The sequence below is a fragment of the Euprymna scolopes genome, chromosome 23, assembly GCF_053919585.1.
Source record: "Euprymna scolopes isolate OS-2025 chromosome 23, ASM5391958v1, whole genome shotgun sequence".
NCBI classification, from domain to species: Eukaryota; Metazoa; Mollusca; class Cephalopoda; order Sepiida; family Sepiolidae; genus Euprymna; species Euprymna scolopes.
In genome coordinates, this window is record NC_136504.1 from 18,602,347 (window position 1) to 18,608,456 (window position 6,110).

The window sequence follows — 6,110 nt, forward strand, 5'->3', positions numbered from 1 at the left end:
TCTTTTAAACAAGCTGATAACGCCGCGAATGACAATATGTAGATACAAAATGAAGTTTAATGAAACTTTCTCTTTCTTAAAGAAAGGGTATTTTTATATATAACAATAAGAATTTTGCTTTTATTCGAATCGATTGCATGGATCCGGGATGTCCTGGATCCCTATATATTTTCGGGTACGAGAAGACGGGCACGTGCGAGGCCCATTGACCCAAAAGTGTCCGTTTAAAATAATTTGTTCAATTTAAAGATTTTATCATTGTTTAGTTCAATTTTCAAACAAAAATATTTTATTTAACAAAAAAAAAAAAAAAAGAAAAAAAATTTTACCAGATCTATCAGTACAAATGTTTCCCGTTGTGATTTACGGAACAAACTGCAAATCGTTGTGTAGCAGTTTACGATTTTGAATCCGTGAAAAATAAAAATGTAAAGACACTAAAAATAGTTTCATGACAAAAATCGACACTTGCAACAACAAATGAAAGCAGAAATGAACTCTTTAAGTAAAAAAAAAAAAAAAAAATGGTATTGTAGATTCACATTTTCAGCTCAATCCCCACCCCCACTCAACCTAAAAATGACATTCTACTTAAGGCCATTATTACCTGAGAACATCCAGAAGAAAAAAAATATTAAGACAGTTTAAAATTTCGAGTGGTGGAGTAGTGGAGTGTGAACCCATATAAATTTAACATCAAATTATTTCATTTTACATCCCTCTCCCTCCTTCACACACACATAATTTCTAGGGTGTTGGCGTGTAATTGTATGGGGGGGGGCGGTTATTTTTGTTAACAGTGTGACGACAAAAAATTAACTATTACCGAATCTGGTACACGTGTACAATAAATAACGCATTAAAAACCTTAAGTGAAATAAGCTAGCTTGATCTTGTATTTTTATTTATTTATTTATTTTATTGTCATGTTCAAAAAATACTTATCTAAGTCAAAACATCCTCGCGTCGGTCTGGTTTTGCTTGTTGGCTCATTGTCAATAATAAAAAAATAAATAAATCGATATTAAAAGCTCAGGTAAGTTTCTTAAAACTAGATAAAAAGTAATTTAACCGCGATATAAACTTTCGGTGTTCATTTTATGAATTGAATTTCAAAATTCAATTTATTTTTTAGTTAAATAATAAGATAAAACAACAATAAGACTAGTCATGTTTTCGTTTTAAAGTTGTAACCCATTTTGTCACATGATCAATTTTATCGTTAATATAGTACTGAACATAAATGGCTTTTTTCTTTTTGACTTTGAAATGTAACATATTACTGTTTTTAAAGGCATTATTCCGCAAATGTGACAAAGTTGTTTGTTCATTTTTATTATTTGCAGAGAAAAATATGCATACGAGTAAAACGTTAGATCTATTCAGAGAGAAAAAAAAAAAGTATGGTTCAATATGGATGGAATGGACCGTTGGAAAGTGTCACCTATTTCGAATGAATATAGACAAAAATGGCACAGTAAAATATAGACGAAAATTTCAAGTTTATCAATCCAGGAAATATTAAAATTATCAAATTAAAAAGAAATTATATCTACATTAATACACAACTAAGAAAAAAAAAGGTTCGTTATCATTCTTCATTCTTAGCTGTCATTTCTCAATTTGTTTACAAAAAGATGGCAACTATATTTTCTCGATCTAGTTTTCATTTCGGCTTCTAATGTTATTTTGGGTATCAAAACGGGTATAAACTGAAAAAAAAAAAGGGGTCAATGTGCGCTGCCTACTTGTCCAACTGAATACCTACCTTTAGAATGTTGACTAAAGAAATATATAGATAATCAGGCTCGCTACGAACGAATATCGCCTTTAAATTTATCGTCGACAATTGTTCTTTTTAGTATTAAAGCATTCAGTGTGCAAATGTTATTTTCTAGTATTTCGAATTGTCCGCCATGTTCGTTAATGAAAGGAAGTTGTTCATGGAGCATGCGCACACCCTGTTCGAGTTTTGCAGCAGACGACACATACAGTGTATGTGACATACACTTCTTTTATTGAATACCTGTAATTGAAGTCTCCCTAAACAAAAGAAAAATTCAATCAGCTTTGTTCTTATTTAATTCATATTTTTTTAAATAAAAAAGACTTACCTGCAAAGAGTTGCTTTTTAGGGTTATGACCCCATGTTAAGCTTTCAGAATAAACACCCCCAACCTACCATGTTAAGAACGGCTTTCGAAATAAACACCCTTAGGCACCGCCAAAACTGGGGGGGCAGGTCAGTACTTTTTGACGGACCGTCTTTTTAAAAATCTACCAAAAATCAGGTAATTATCCGATCAATACGAAATTTTCAGCGATTATTAGGAGAAGAATGAACTTTATAACAGTGTACTTATTTTTCATAAACGATATTTATATATATTTTTTTTTTTGCTTACAAAACCCCCCCTTGTTTTGAAGTGGGAACAAATATGCTTAAAATAATCATCTGAAACTGAAATCAACATATTGTGTTGTTGTAAGGGACAGAATTATAGATTCAAAAAAAAAAAAAAAAAAAAATTGTTTGCATACCTTATTTTGACGTCTGAATATCAGAACTTCGATTGTGTTTAATTATCCCGCTTTTGAGTTTTGAAGTGTGAAATTCGGTGAATATGTTAAGTAAAATAATTAATTTAAGTTAAGCAAAACAAAAAAAAAATTTTTTTAATATTTATACGAAAAAAGCTATTTTAAAATTTTTGATAAATAAATTAACAATTTTTTTTTAGCGAGCCGAATAATGCATGACCATTATTAAACAGGGCATGCTTTGAATAATCGATACCAAAAAAAAAAATTCGATAAATATTGTGCCCTTTGTGTTAAAAATAGCATCATTTTTTTCGATCCCGTTTGAAAACGTTTGCCGCCTTTCGACTACGGTGGACCAAACGCGCTGAAATAATTTTTTTTTATTCAGCTTTAAATTTCCCCCCCCCCCATTTTGGGGAGCCTGCCCCCCACACACATACACATTAAAAACCAAACGCATACAAATGGTCACCCATCTGGTACTGGCCAGCCTCAGCTTAATAATACATTGAAATTTTCGTCACTGAAAAATAAGTTTTTTTTGGCCTGTTTGGTCTTCCATAGTTTTCTCATCATCAAAAGAAAACGTAAACAGAGTCGATCTGAACTCTACGTAAACGCGAAATATTTGGTTACCTATATGAATAAGTGGAATTATTTGAAATTCAGGTACTTATATTATAATATTTTTGCATATTCTCTTAGAAAATCATCCTAAATCTTAGTTAGACAATAAATAAATTAATTAATTATTTCAAAAACCCTTTTTTTTTAATATTTAAGTACGTTTTTTGTGCAAGACAAAAAATGTCAATTGTTAACTTTTTGGGAAAATTTAACATTTAAAATTTAATTAAAAATAGTAGAAAAAGTTTTACATTATTCTGTTTTCTATATGATAAAATTCAGGGTTTTATCTTTCTGGAAAAAAAAAGTTACTCAGAAATAATGGATTTTAATAAATGTAATTTCGTTTTAAAAAACAACAACAACTTGATTTTGCGGCCATTTTTGGCGGTGCCTACCCTTTGCAGATAAGTCTTCAGTGAGATAATCAGGCCACATTGACCCCATTTTTTCGTTTCTTTCCGTATCCAGAAAGTTTTTTTTTCTTTCTGTTTGCACATGCGCACAAACTGCAGTTTCTCTTAGCTGCTAAAACTAAAACAATATGGCTGCCAGGAAAACATGGGATAATATATTGAAGACATTTAAAAAAAGTTATATCGTACGTACTCGTTATGGAATGAAGTTCTCCAGAAAAATTTCACTTAATTTGATCAAATAGTTTTTTTTTTGTTTTTGTTTTTTTTACAGCGGAAAAATAATGTTATGACAGCGAGCAGAAGGTAGTCATATTTGAATTTTTAGACCACGAGGAAGAGAGTAGGGTGTCACGAGGAGATAACTGTCTAAAGCGCCGACACCCCCTCATGTTAAATAGCTTTTCCTCCTTCCTCGTGGTCTAAGAATCGAAACAGCTTTTCCGCTATAAAAAAAGTTTTAATTAAAAAAAAAAAACTACTTGATCAAATTAAGTTACATTTTTTCGAAGAACTTAATTCCATAACTAGTATGTACGATATAACTTTTTAATATTTTCATTTTTCAATGTCTAAATTAAACTGCACAAGTACCGATGAGTTTTGTATCTTTTGAACTATTTGTCAGCGATCAAATTTAAAGGCGATATTCGTTAATTAGTGGGCCACATGACCCCCTATATATTCTTAAAAGTTAACATTCTAAAGGTAGGTCTTCAGTTGGACAAGCAGCGCACGCACGTTTACCAAAAATAGAATTGAAAAACGAAATCTAAAATTCCAATGCAAATGAAAATGTTTTTGAAATTTTCTGAGAACAAACGTTGTGTTGATCAATGAAACTTAAATTTACAAAATTACTTAAGTAATATTTACAAAACCTTCAAAATATACATTAAAAACTGTCATCATAGTTAAAAATGGATAAATGTTTAAAAATAAATAACATTTTAAATAAAATCTTAGAACGTACGTGAATGTCCCGGTATTTCAATTTTTCTTTCTGAAACCAGGAGAGGTTTTGGGTATAGTTTTTTCTCCGCAAACATTTGTTTAATGCATAATTATTTAAAACGTGGATAATCATTAAATTAAAAAAAAAATTTTTTAATCCCAAACATCTACCGATTTAGCGTTCTCGTCGACTGGTTCCAATATGGGGGATCGAGAATATTAAAAAACTGAGCACCTCTAAAATTCTTTAAGTATCGAATTTTTTGTATTTTTATTCAGTGTTCAATCGATAATTTGCCGAAAAATGACGAAAATATATAAAGGGTGCGTACATTGTACAGATTAAGCAGGCCAGAAATAATTTTTTTCTTATTTTTTTTATTTACTTCCTTTCGTTTTTGCCGTGCCTAGATTAGATGACGTGAAAAGTATTTTAGGGAATCATATGAAAATAATTTACAATTTAATCATAAAATATCAAAGCGAAAACATATGGATACCTCGGCATTTAAAGATGTTATCCTCATACAGAATTTGAACCGAACGAAACACATCTACAGAAACTTCGGTCAAGTTTTAGGGTTAACCCGGTTTAAATTCTGTATATTTTTTATTCTTATCACCTAAATATTTAGGCGATACTAAATTTTCTTGTTCAGACGCCTCTATTCCGAATCCGTCGGTAATAAGTTTAATCTAGACGTTTTCAAACCGATTATGATTGCACGCTAAAAATGATTAAATATCATAATTTTCAGTCATCAAGTAAATACTCCACTTTAACTTGATGTTTGATTTTCATTCAAAATACTATTCCAAATGTTGATAAATTTTACATCAAAAAGATGTTAAGGCCTTCCCCCTCCCCATCATGATCGTATCGTGCAAAATAGCGGCGGGTGGTAGCCAATCTATATATATCTATAAAAGTGTTGTGTGTGTGTGTGTGTGTGTGTGTACATTTCCCTACGCAATAACTGTCAATTTAAAGTCTACAGAAGGGGTCATAATGGCGGTCAAAGTTTAAAAAATTGACCGCTTTTTTTTTTTTTTTTTTTTTTTTTTTTTTTGCTCAACATACACCTCCAAACACCCAGGCAACGCCGGGCTGAAATGCTAGTATTCATATATTTTTATAAATTTGATAAAAACGAAAAACATCGATTTAGATACATTTTTGAAACGTCTCCACGTTTTCCTGTAATTTAAAATGATACCATTTTCCATTATTTTTTTTGGAGGGGGGGGGCATTTTGCATATAGACAACAAAACCAAAAATTGGTGAAACATAAATGTTACTAATTGGTAAATTAACTTCTACCTACTTGAAGAATTTTTTTAAGCATTTATTTAATGAAATTAGTCATGGTAACAATTATTGAGTGGGTTTCTATCAGTACTTTTCTTAATTTTCCATTTTGGGTAGATTAACGAGACTCCGCAGATGACGGTCTCATGTCAACCATTTTATTTCTTGCTTACACTCAGCATTTCTGGTGTTTCAAATTAAGTAAACACTTTAATAAAATAAGTTAAAGCACAAAAAAAATGGTATTTTTTACGACCTG

The 6,110-nt window shown here is 30.7% G+C and overlaps 1 protein-coding gene across 17 annotated transcripts in view; it reads right to left on the bottom strand.

Annotated features, from left to right (window-relative positions):
* LOC145245781 (SMAD family member 4-like) overlaps positions 1-6,110 on the bottom strand; it is a 474,109-nt gene that overhangs the window by 457,762 nt on the left and 10,237 nt on the right. Inside the window, exon 1 of one of the 17 annotated variants that reach the window (XM_080107404.1) lies at positions 1,769-1,787. The exons of the other annotated variants lie outside the window; for them this stretch is intronic. The gene's annotated coding sequence lies outside the window, so the exon portion shown is untranslated. Of the gene's footprint in view, positions 1-1,768; positions 1,788-6,110 lie in introns of those variants that run through there. 17 annotated transcript variants of the gene reach the window in all.